The following is a 12,680-nucleotide window of genomic DNA, read 5'->3' on the forward strand; positions in this document are numbered from 1 at the left end:
GTCCTTCCTTTCTCACCACTCTGGGGTACTTTGAGCCCAGGAATCCTGTCATATGTGACAGTAGATCCAGGGCAGGCCCATGTGAAGAACTCAAGCAATTGGGGAGCCCTTCTTTAAGATAGACTACGAAACTGTGACTACCAAATGCCCTGATTTTGGATGTGGCCCATGCAAGTGAGGGGCCCTAAAATTTTGAGCTCTTTTAGTCTCTTGGTAAATGGACCACGACCCCAGGTGACCTCTGGGACTATATTACACAGATACTCCGTGATTATCAGTGCCAGGGCTTCCTGAGATGTTTCTTAGAATCTGTCTCCTGTAGGAAAAAGAAACAATATTCCAGAAAACAAAACTATCATGGGGTCTAAAAGGAAGTCCAAAAATAGCACAGCCTCACAGTCTGCTGCCTGCTGGGGCCCATGCTGGGTCTTGGTGCTCTGGACATCCTGAGATGCAGGAATGATTCAGGCCGGAAGGCACTGGCAGCGCCTGCTTTTATTAAGCATGAATAACCAGGGGGAAGATATGGGAAATTTCCTGGCCAGTCCTGAAGCTGGGGGTAACATTCAAATTTAACCCATCCTGGGTCCAGCATGAAGGCACAGGAGACACCATGGGCCCATTTCTTTCTTGGGTCCCCTCAGTGGTTTTGTTTTTCTAAGAAGCACATTCAAGGTAACAGATGACCCCAACTAGAAAGCCTGGTCCTGAGGGGATAGTCTAAGTGAGCTCATGCCACAGGCTGAATCTTGGGTTTCTAAGTTTCACAAACAACTAGCACCACTGTCTAGAATATTTGGTGCCATTGGAAGCCTTCCTAGACTCCTCCCTTCCCTGCCAGAGTAGGCCACAGGCCACAGGGAGGGCTGGGCAAGGCGAGGCACCTGTCCAAAGAATGAGGGAGACATGGCAAAAGAACACAGAAGCCAATTTGAGGGGCTGCCGCTGACCAAACCTGGTATAATGTGAGCATAAAATAAATAACATATTGATAATAAATAGATTATAACCCATTACAGTCCATTAAATAAAATAGGAAATGGTGTGAGGCTAAACATATAGTAATTATATTTGTTAGTTGTAGTCATATTAATAATTACATCTATAATTAATTATTCACTGTAATTACTTATTTGATGAATAATGGGATATTTACATAGTTTCAAAGTACCTCCCCACAAAATACTTAACAATAACACAGGGAAAATGACTTCATGGGGAGAAGCCTGGCAGACTCTACCTTAATTGAGTGTTGGAAATGACATCACAGGTGGAGCAGAGGGACATCACGAGTACCTGGTAGGAAGCCCTAAAGCATCACTTCTATGCTGGTCCTTCCCGAGAGAAGAAACCTGCATCCAAGCGTGAGGAAGCATCCGAAAACTCAGATGGAGGGGCATTCTGTAAACAACTGAGTCTGCAGTGCTCAAGTGTTAAAATTATGCAAGTCAATAAAAGATGGGGGAACTCTCCTAGATTGAAGGGAACTAAAGAGATGTGACAACTAAATGCAATAGTTACTGTTCTGGGGGGGGCGCTGGGGTTGTGGCTCAGTGGTAGAGCGCTCACCTAGCACGTGCAAGGTGCTGGGTTTGATCCTCAGCCCCACATAAAAATAAATAAATAAAGATATCAGGCTGGGGTGTGGTTCAATGATTGAGCACTTATCTTGCATGTATGAGATACTGGGTTCAATCCTCAGCACCACGTAAAAAAATAAAGACATTGTGTCCATCTACAACTAAAATAAAATATTTAAAATAAAATAAAGGTATTGTGTCCAGCTACAACTAAAAAAACATATTTAAAAAAATACTGGGGCTGGAGTTGTAGCTCAGTGGTAGAGTGCTTGCCTAGCATGCGTGAGACACTGGGTTCAATCTCCGGCACCACATAAAAATTAAATAAAAGTATTGTGTCCACCTATAACTAAAAAGTATTTTTTTAAAAATACTTACTAGGGGGGAGAGGAAGGGCAGCAGAATAGAATAGACATTATGATTGCTGTATGTATATAGGTGACTCTATGACCAGTGTGATTCTGCAATCTGTACAATCAGAAAAATGAGAATTTATACCCCAATTGATTCAAATATATGAATTGCCAAGATCATTGTAATGTCATGTGTAGCTAATAAAACACACACAAAAAATAATAATAAAATAAAATAAAAAATACTTACTGGGCTTGGGTTGTGGCTCAGTGGTAAAGTGCTTGCCTCACAGGCGTGAGGCCCTGAGTTCAATCCTCAGCACTACATAAAATAAATAAATAAAAATAAAGATATTGGGTCCATCTACAACTAAAAAAAGAAATACTTACTGTTCTGGATCCTTCTGTTAATATTAAAGAAATGTCAAAGTTGCCAAATTGAAAATGGAGTCGATTATGTCAACCCTAACAACAACAAAGTAAATAAAGTCTGGCAGTTATAAAGGAAGGGTTATTATGCAAAATTACCTGATAGCAACTGTCACAAAAGACCCTGCCAGAGTTACAAGATTAAACCTTATACAAAAAGCACTTTTGCAAGGACATCTATCCAGCAACTGTCTGTTCATCCTCAGGCTGAGGCCACCCTTGTTATTAATCACTGTGGCTGAAGGTTGTTGTTTCCAAACACCTGATGTAATCCTTCTTATTTTTGTCTTTAAAATTTTTTCCCAGTCTCGGCTCCTTTGAATTTCACTTTACTATGGTATACATAGACTCATTGCATTGCTCTGCTAATTCCAAATAAACAACATTTTTTTGGAGACTCAGATTTTCATTTAAAAGGACATTATAAGGAAATTTAAAAAACACTTAATGAGCTATGAGGATAGGATGGTAGTGACAGATCAACATCAACTTCCAGATTTTGATACCTGGATCACAGTTATGGAGGAGGATGTTCTTGTTTGTTGAAAATACACACCAAAATATTGGAAGGTGATGGGGCACTGAGTCAGCAATGTTTTCCCCAAATGGTTCTGGGAAAAAATTTTATACTGTACTCGTAACTTTCCTGAAAATTTTTGAGGTTGTTTCTAAATCAATAATTCAATCTCTCATAGAATTCCTATTCTCAAGCCAGGTATGGTAGTATCTGCCTGTGATGCCAGCTACTCAGGAGGCTGAACCAGGAGGATTGCAAATTCAAGGCCAACCTTAGCAACTTTTAGGCCAGACTATGTCTCAAAATAAAATTAAAAGGGCTGGGATGTAGCTCAGTGGCAGAGCACTTGCCTAGCATGTGTAAGGCCCTGGGTTTAATCCCCATTACTAAAATAAAAAAGAACTCCAATTCTCAGAGACATTGGGGAACTCAAGAGTTGGGAAGAGACTGCAGTAGTAAACCATATATGGTTTTCAGCTATACAGACACCATACTCATCACGTAAAGAGCACAGGAAACAATATAGTTGGGAAGTGATTACATAAATGTAGAGTATTTATTACCTTTGTCTTNTTCAAACTGATGTTCTATTGGTTAAAACATCTGGTAGGAGGAGGTGCTGGGGCTGTAGCTCAGTGGTAGTACATTGCAAGTGTGAGGCACTGGGTTTGATCCTCAGCACCACATATAAGTCAATAAATAAAATAAATGTCCATCAACAACTTAAAAATAAAGATATTGGGTCCATCTACAACTAAAAAAAGAAATACTTACTGTTCTGGATCCTTCTGTTAATATTAAAGAAATGTCAAAGTTGCCAAATTGAAAATGGAGTCGATTATGTCAACCCTAACAACAACAAAGTAAATAAAGTCTGGCAGTTATAAAGGAAGGGTTATTATGCAAAATTACCTGATAGCAACTGTCACAAAAGACCCTGCCAGAGTTACAAGATTAAACCTTATACAAAAAGCACTTTTGCAAGGACATCTATCCAGCAACTGTCTGTTCATCCTCAGGCTGAGGCCACCCTTGTTATTAATCACTGTGGCTGAAGGTTGTTGTTTCCAAACACCTGATGTAATCCTTCTTATTTTTGTCTTTAAAATTTTTTCCCAGTCTCGGCTCCTTTGAATTTCACTTTACTATGGTATACATAGACTCATTGCATTGCTCTGCTAATTCCAAATAAACAACATTTTTTTGGAGACTCAGATTTTCATTTAAAAGGACATTATAAGGAAATTTAAAAAACACTTAATGAGCTATGAGGATAGGATGGTAGTGACAGATCAACATCAACTTCCAGATTTTGATACCTGGATCACAGTTATGGAGGAGGATGTTCTTGTTTGTTGAAAATACACACCAAAATATTGGAAGGTGATGGGGCACTGAGTCAGCAATGTTTTCCCCAAATGGTTCTGGGAAAAAATTTTATACTGTACTCGTAACTTTCCTGAAAATTTTTGAGGTTGTTTCTAAATCAATAATTCAATCTCTCATAGAATTCCTATTCTCAAGCCAGGTATGGTAGTATCTGCCTGTGATGCCAGCTACTCAGGAGGCTGAACCAGGAGGATTGCAAATTCAAGGCCAACCTTAGCAACTTTTAGGCCAGACTATGTCTCAAAATAAAATTAAAAGGGCTGGGATGTAGCTCAGTGGCAGAGCACTTGCCTAGCATGTGTAAGGCCCTGGGTTTAATCCCCATTACTAAAATAAAAAAGAACTCCAATTCTCAGAGACATTGGGGAACTCAAGAGATCTAAAAGACCAGTCCCTTGTTTTCAAGCATGAAAGGATTTTGTAATCCCCATTTTTTAGAAGAGATGGTTGAGGCAGAGCAGGTTTAAGAGGGGTCTTAGGTTATACTTTCAATAAATGGACCAAAGGTGGAGATAGCAGACAGATACAAAGCCACCCAGGAGTCCCAGTCAGCCTTCCTCCATAAGCCTGTCTTGGTTATTGGAGGCCTTTCCTGATTAGATAATTTCCACTTTCAAAGATCAATATCATCCCAAGCAGGAAAGAGAAAAAGCATAGAATTCTAGGTGTGGACTTGCTGGTCAGAGCCACACTCGGAATGGCTGGGCTCTAACACCACTTTTCAAAGTCCTCCTTAGCTCAGAAGACTCCTCAGTGGCCCACTCAAGAACCTGGCAGCCTGTGGAGGAGGTGGGAAGAAATTCGTCAGGAAAAGCTTCCTCCAGGGATACACCGAGATCACTTAGGAACGACAAGGGACAAAGACTCTCCTTTTAGGGGAGAAGACTTTGGCTCAAAGATGCTAAGATGAAGAAATAGAAGGTAAGGGCATCAGTTTTGTGGAAAACAGTAGAAACACAGGTGAACAGAGGTCAGCCAACAGAGGTCAGCCTGCTCTGCCCTTGAAGACCATCAGACATTGGTGCCCAGAAAGGTCGGGCCCCAAGAGACCAGCTTGTCCTCACTAAGCACAACCCAGAGGAAGCTGGGCGCCAGAATGCCAAGCTCGTCATTGAAAATGAGAAATAATGAAAGTTGCCAAGGTCCCACGGCTGGTCTGTGACACAAAGAATGGGCTGGCTGGTTCTAGTGCTGCACCTGCCTATCACTAGGGAGCCAGAAGTGGTACCAGCCTGGAAGTTCCTTGGTCAAGACCAGCAGGGGGTTTCTCTCTAAGTTAAATACAGGAGACCCCAAGTCAAAAGGGTGATCGTTTTTAGAAAACACAATCTGCCATGGACTTGAATAAAAGAGGTTCCCCAGTCTCCTGAGGTGACAGATCACAAGACAGAGCCTCTGGAGCATTGTGGTTTCTGTTTTTACATGTGGAGAAACTGGTTCATAACCACTACTCAATTTTGTACCACGGAGTCTCAACCATAATACAGGGATTTTCCTCTCCTACCAGGTGTTTTGTTTTGTTTTGTTTTTAATAAATAAATCTAGATAGATAGATAGATAGATAGATAGATAGATTTTATTTTTAAGTTGTTGATGGACATTTATTTTATTTATTGACTTATATGTGGTGCTGAGGATCAAACCCAGTGCCTCACACTTGCAATGTACTACCACTGAGCTACAGCCCCAGCACCTCCTCCTACCAGATGTTTTAACCAATAGAACATCAGTTTGAATGAAACAATCCGAGCTTGCCCCATTTTTCTAGAAAACTGACCAGAGAATCCTGACTGCAAGTGGTCACCTGCTTGCAGGGAAAGATGCTATCCAGAATGGCCTTCTCTTCTGTTTTCCAACCAATTCTCCTCAAAATATACTCCCTGTGATCCGGGGCAGGTGAGTTCTGGGATATATGGAGCTCCTACAGCACCGTGTTTCACACACACACTGAATTCCAACCCTACCCAAAGGGAGGGTATTTGGGGAGTCTAAGCTTTGGGATGCAGTACTGGGTTATCAGCTTGCTTACAGTGACAGAGACAAAAATCACATTGGCTTTAAAAAGAGAGAAATCTGAATCCCTGTCATATAAAAGTTCAAACAGGTGAGCAGAGGCTTCTATCTTGTGGCCCCACAAGGTTGCTCTGATTCCTGTCATATTTCCATTCCAACCAAGAGGAAGGGAGCATAGAAAAAGGCAAGGACATACTACTTCCCTTCAAAGACACACATACCTGGTTTTCATTCACATCCCATTAATCAGAATTAGTCATGTGTCCACAGCTGGCTGAGGTGAGACTAAGAACTTTGCAATTCTAGTACTACGGAAAAGAGAGGGAGTACAAATTGGGGCATCAAATAGCAAATTCTGCCACAGGGGTAGTACATTTTAGCTGCTTAGAATTAACAAGAAGTTCTCTTTTTTTTTTTTTTTCATGCCTAGAACATTTAGGTCTGAGCTGGAGCCAGTTTTTTTGGCTAAGTGCATACTGGACCTGAGCCAGACTAGACTAGTGTTGGTCTCCTCTGTCTCTCAGGGGTCTCTTCTAACATTCCACACTTGCTTGTGCATTGTCTGGTGTGCATCCTCTCTGCTGAACACCCTGTAACCCCTGCCTCTGCTCTGCTATTAATGAGTAAAACTCCTGGGCACTTCCCTCTGCACACTGAGAGTTCACCTCCTCAGTACTTTCTAGAAAGGGTTGAGAGAGTCGGCAGGGGAGCGGTCCCCAGGAAAACCAAGCGTCCCTTGGCCTATGGTGACTTTTCTTTCTTTTTTTTTTAACATTTATTTTTTAGTTATAGGTGGGCACAATATCTTTATTTTATTATTATTTTATTTTTATATGGTGCTGAGGATTGAACCCAGTGCCTCACGCATGCCAGGCGAGTGCTCTACCACTGAGCCCCAGCCCCAGCCCCCTATAGTGACTTTTCAAGGTGGCATTGTCCATTGAGGTGGAGGCAGGGGCAGTCCAGGATGCAGGCAGGATGCCAAGCTCATCTCACCTCTGAGAGTCTGGCCCCAGGCCAGCCCTGATCCTCTGACATGACTGAGCCAACACTGGTGGCACATAAGAAAGGCAAAATCCCCTTGCCCACTGGTGGACCCTGGATCAGTGTCCCAGAAGCAACAGGGACATTGTCCTCAGAGGCCAGGCTGGGGATCCAGACTGCCTGTGTGACTGGCAGCTGCATCCTGGGGTCTTTTTGGTTAATAGCACCAGTTGAGAACATCTCCATGAACAGAAGGAGGGGCTGCTGAGCCTGGACACTGGGCATGCGGCAGTCCCAGCAGACCTGAGGGTGGAGATGCAGGGCCAATAGTTCTGGGGCCTGGGAGGGGCTGCAGACCTAAGTGTTAAATACTTGGGATCTGGAGTCAGAATTTCTAGATTCCAGTCCTGTTGCTAATGCTTATTATCTTGTGACAACTAGGGAGTTACCTGGTGTCCCTGGGTCTTGGTTTCCCATCTATAAAATAGAGGTAATTGAACCTACACAATGGGATGAGTGACAAATAAATGGTATATAGCAAGCCCTGGATAGACATTAGCCATAATCTCTCAGAGCCTCACATATATGAACCAGGAGACTGTTTATATCACATAGGGTGGACATGAAGGGTGGCAAGGCCTGGCATGTATAGATGGTGTGGAAGATGCCCACTCTAAATATAGTTCCTTCTCCCCCCCCCCCTTATTTTGATTTTGCTTTATTGTTTGCTTATGTGTCTCCTCTGCTCTCTTGGGTCTTGGCTTTACTATCTCCAGCAGGGAGTTAAATGTTGGCCCCTCTGCCCAGCAGAGGGTTGCACTGGCCTTTCACCCAGAGAAGGGTGTATGAATGGCCTTGTTTTAGGTTTCTTGCCCAAGATGCTACGTTCTGGTAGGTTGGCACACACCATGACTGACAGAGCACAACAGGGCCAAAGGACCCAGGAAAGGACCATGGTACATGGTAAAATCAAAGGTAGCCAGTGGCCCAGGAAACTCTTCTAGCATCACCAGGACATCATCTTCTCAGTCGCCCTGAAGAGAGCTGACCCTCAGGTGTCCAAATTCCACTGGATAGAACATGCTGTGTGGCATACTGGTACACCAGAGATGGAAAGAGGAAGAAGAGGAATTCCAAAGGATAATGCACAAGCCACCCATATGGACCTGATTAGGTCCTTGTCTAACTTCCAGGTATGGGGCCCCATGATGAATGCGATGGACGGGTGTCCGGCACAAAATACAAATGCATTTTGTGTATTTATGTATTCACATATCTCACCAGAAATGAAGTTCATCTCATTTTTCCAATATATACTAACTCTAATACTTGAAATATTAGAAGTGATATAGCCATGTGAGAGCAAATATGAGTTCTAGAGAATAGAATGGATTCTGTCAAAATCTGTCACCGGGGCTTTGACTTTGGAATGGACCTTTGACAGGATGGACCTTTCTTTTCTTCCATACAAGACATATGTTTGTAGCAGGGGAAAGTGTAGAATGAGGACTAGAGCCAGGGCCAACACAGGGCCAGGTCACAACTATAACTTCCCCTGTTTGCACTGAGCTCCTCTGCTTGACCTGTCTGCTGAGGCTCTCTCTGGGTTCTCGGGCATTCTTTTTCTTGCATAGCCTCTCTCTGTGGTCCCTGGAAGGTTTATTTTTCCTTGTAGTCTGCACTCTCCCCTAATGTTGCTTTAACATTTTTTCCTCTGGGATTTTACAGGTTTTTCACATGGGGTTCAACCCAGTTTGCAACTGTTTAAAACTGTGACACCTTTAAAACAAATCAATGCTCAGAAACGCAGAACATACCTGTGCATGCCCTTGGCAACATGGGTTAACACTAACAGAAATTCTAACCTTAGTTTCAAAAATATTACATAACATTCAGAAAAGCATAAGCTTTAAATACCAGTAATCACTACCAACCTGTCATTTGTCAGTCAAGATTATAAATTACGTAGAGACTAGGGGTGTAGCTAGCTCAGTGGTAAAGTGCTTGCATGGCTGGTGAGAGGCCTAGGGTTCCATCCCCAGTGTGGACAAGAAAAACAAAATTAAAAATAAATAAATAAAATAACAATAAAATTACCTCAGTGGTGGTTGCGATCCAAGGATACTTCTACTGTCATTGACTAGAGTGATCGTGTGGGAATCTATGTTCCCACAGCCTTGAGCAAAGAGATTTAACCACCATTTATAGGAAGAAGACTGTTTTGTTATTAAGATTCATGCAATTTCTCTTTCTTCTTTATGACATGGTTATGCTTGTTTTAATAGATAATGGGTTTTATCATCATCTTAAAAAATTGATGTTCCAGAGAGGTACACTATATTACTCTATAGTTTTGCTTACCCCCAGCCCATCACCATGTAACCTCATGGATTTGTGATCCCAGCTTCAGAAGCCCAAGATTAAGGCCAGATCAAGATTTTTATTTTTATTTTTTTTTAATATTTATTTATTTTTTTTTTAGTTTTCGGCAGACACAACATCTTTGTTTGTATGTGGTACTGAGGATCGAACCTGGGCCGCACGCATGCCAGGCGAGTGCGCTACCGCTTGAGCCACATCCCCAGCCCCAGATCAAGATTTTTAAAAAGATAGAGAGGAAGCGGGATGGCAGAACACTGAAGCACTACTACCATTTACACTACAGTTTAAACACACCCTTTTCCTAAGGCAAAGACGGGAGAGGAGAAAGAGAGGACCAGATGAGCAGGGGGAATGAAGGTGGCAGGGAGGCTGGGGTTGGCACTCAACCTTCACCTCTGAGAGTCTGGCCCCAGGCCAGCCCTGATCCTCTGATATCACTGAGCAAGCATTTGTAGCAATTGTTTAAAAAAAAAAAAAACCCACTGGCCCCAGAACATTCCATTCTGAGGCCAGGAAAGGGCTGCATTCTTTAGTGAAGCCTCAGGGAGATGAGAGACCCACTGGCTGGGACCTGGCTGGGAGTTCAAGCCACTGTAATTACCAGCTCCAGTGGCTTCCTCTGGAAGCTCTTTCATCTCCCACCTGTGGGTCTCTAGGTATCTCTGCTCTTCATTAAGCCTCCTCGCTTAGGGCTGCCTGGGCTCCGAACTTGAGGCGGCCCTGGGATGAGATGGCCAGACCCACCCAAGGTGACTTACAGGTCAGACCAAGAATGGCATCTTGGCTCTTGTCCTTGTGAATTTGAAGCCCCAACCCACACTTAATTCCCAGAGCACAAAGAAGGGGATGCTCAAAGGCTCTCCTGTTTCTATACTGACTTCCCGTGGCCTGCACTGGCACCTCTGGCTGTAGTCTATATGCTCAGTTTGGGTGTCTCAGGGAAAGGGATCCAATGTGCCCTGGATCACAGCAGTCTGAGAGCAGCCTGTCCAGTTAGTTGCCAATGCCCCAGGAACCATCAGCTTAGAATGTCTGGGGCCCACTGGGAGCTAGCAGGGTCTCATCAACGCCCTGTGGCCTCTGCTTGCTAAAGGAGTAAACAGGTGTCTGCTTAGTCAGACCATGTTTATCATTCGGGACAAATGAAGTTCCCCTTGCAAAGCTAAGTCCCCATGACCCAGTTAGACAGGGACCCTTGGTACCCTGACATCTAGAGGGAGCTCAGCTGAGGGAGCTCAATCAAGACTGGCAGCCAAGGAACAAACAGGTGCCGAGTGTTTATACTGGTTATGTTAGGTAGCAGTGAATGAGCAGTGAAATGCATGGCAAGGTCACAGTGTTCTTTAAATTACTTTATGGTCCTCTTTAAACTACTTCCAAAGTAGACAAGAAAACAAAGGGTGGTAGTTAATTCATTTAAAAAAAAAAAAAGGAAGCAAAGGTCCTAAAGGGAAAATATATCAAAAGATAAGAATTAATGGGACTTATTCTTGACAGGATCCATTGACGTTGATGTGAAGCTAGGCCAGAAGTGCCTCCATTTGTCTGGGAAGGAAGATTCCCTAGTAGCACAGGCCCACTAAGGTAACTTCTGACCAGTTATTGACCCCAGGACCCACATTAACATGGGATTGATTGACTTATAGATGAAGTCACCTAAATAGGATAGCCACCATGACAGTTCCAGAGAGGACCAACTAGGGCCAAAAACTCCACCGCCTGACATGAAGGAGGAGTTGAACACCTGATTGGCAAAGGGTACAGAAGGTAGTCCCCAGTTGTCCTGGTAATAAACCCGGAGACAGCGTCATCTCCTTTGTCATTCTCTCAGAGAATGACACTCTCTCTCTTAAGAGTGCTACCTGCTTGATCCTCACTTGCTTTTACTTGACTTTCACTTATAATCAAGTTCTCTCGCATGACTTTTGGTATCTGACTCTAACTTTTCTTTTGTCGGAACACAAGAACTGAGGTTTGGAGTTTCAGCTTCTGGCTTTTCTGTGAGTTACGTTAATTCATTTTCTTTTTTCTTTTTTAAAGAAAGAGAGAGAGAGAATTTTTTAATATTTATTTTTTAGTTTTCGGAGGACACATCTTTATTTTATTTTTTATGTGGTGCTAAGGATCAAACCCAGCGCCCCACACATGCCAGGCGAGCACGCTACCGCTTGAGCCACATCCCCAGCCCTACGTTAATTCATTTTCAAGAAAAATTTGTGAAGTAGGTCCATTATTATCTCCACTGAAGGATGTGTTAGCTGAAGGGAAGAAGGTGTAGTCCTTTGTCCAAGGTCACAGAGACAGGGCACAGGCCATCTATCTGACTCTGCTGTGCCCACCTCCCATCTAGACCCAGCATATTGCCAGGTTGAACAAGATTCCCTGGGCCAAACAGTGTTATTTAGGCTGCATGGACACAACCAAGGTCAAATGGCTAGGTCAATGGCATCTTCCAATCTCCTGTCCTATATAAGAGCATGTAAGAGCTAATAGAAAGAGTTACACTCTCCACTGTTGAAATCAGAGATCCAAGTCAAGCAGCTAAGGAGGGAGGTAAAGTCCCAGGTGTTCTCAGAGATTTACATAGTCCTCAAGTACCTACTCAGACAAAGAACAGAAAGAGACTGTGCCCTATCAGGAGGAAGAAAGGCTGCCTCTACAAAGACTTTAAGTTCTTACATGTTTTCATTTTTGAGCAAACCAACACCCTGGAATGAGGGCCTATTCACCCACTGACCACATTTTTTAAACCAACAGTCTCCACCCAGGAGTTGTGCCTTGGAACAGTGGGACTGAGTGTTTGAAATCAAGACTACAGCCAGGCAGGGTGGCATATGCCTGTAATGCCAGTGGCTCCAGAGACTGAGGCAGGAGAATTTCAAATTCAAAGCCAGCCTTAGCAACTTAGTGAGGTCCTAAGCAAACTAGTGAGATCAAAATAAACACACAAAACTCAATTTACCCTTTTCTTTCACCAGGTCTGAGACGGCCCTCCCTCTGGCTCCTGCCTCAAGCCACCCGGTGGGGCAGCGA

General features: G+C 43.3%; 1 long non-coding RNA gene across 3 annotated transcripts in view; it reads right to left on the reverse strand.

Annotated features, from left to right (window-relative positions):
- The window catches only part of LOC107150235, a 33,137-nt gene that overhangs the window by 8,419 nt on the left and 12,038 nt on the right, over positions 1-12,680 (reverse strand). Inside the window, exon 2 of one of the 3 annotated variants that reach the window (XR_007351099.1) lies at positions 2,184-2,255. The exons of the other annotated variants lie outside the window; for them this stretch is intronic. This is a non-coding gene — a long non-coding RNA (uncharacterized LOC107150235). The remainder of the gene's footprint in view (positions 1-2,183; positions 2,256-12,680) is intronic. 3 annotated transcript variants of the gene reach the window in all.

This window comes from Marmota marmota, unplaced genomic scaffold, assembly GCF_001458135.2.
Source record: "Marmota marmota marmota unplaced genomic scaffold, marMar, whole genome shotgun sequence".
In the NCBI taxonomy this organism is placed as follows: domain Eukaryota; kingdom Metazoa; phylum Chordata; class Mammalia; order Rodentia; family Sciuridae; genus Marmota; species Marmota marmota.